A 323-nucleotide genomic window follows, 5' to 3' on the forward strand; every position below is an offset into this window, starting at 1 on the left:
ACAAGTAATTTTTTAAATAAAAAATTAAAATTTTTTTAACAAAAATTATTAAAAATTAATTACTTTGTCAAATGTTATAAGTATTTCTCGCGCATAATCAATGCAAAAGGAATGAGAAATAATGAAATATAAAATTGATGCAGATGCAACACCGAAAAATCTGATTCGGGCTAAGCAGAATAAGCTTGAAGGTAAAAAAAAGTCGTATTTATTTTAATATTTTTTCACAATTCAAACTTAATAATTTTAAATGCTTTTAATATTATTAAGCAATTATATAAATTTTTGATGTAAGTACATTAAAAAGATGTCTAAATGTATAA

Source organism: Atta colombica, unplaced genomic scaffold (assembly GCF_001594045.1).
Source record: "Atta colombica isolate Treedump-2 unplaced genomic scaffold, Acol1.0 scaffold207, whole genome shotgun sequence".
NCBI lineage: Eukaryota > Metazoa > Arthropoda > Insecta > Hymenoptera > Formicidae > Atta > Atta colombica.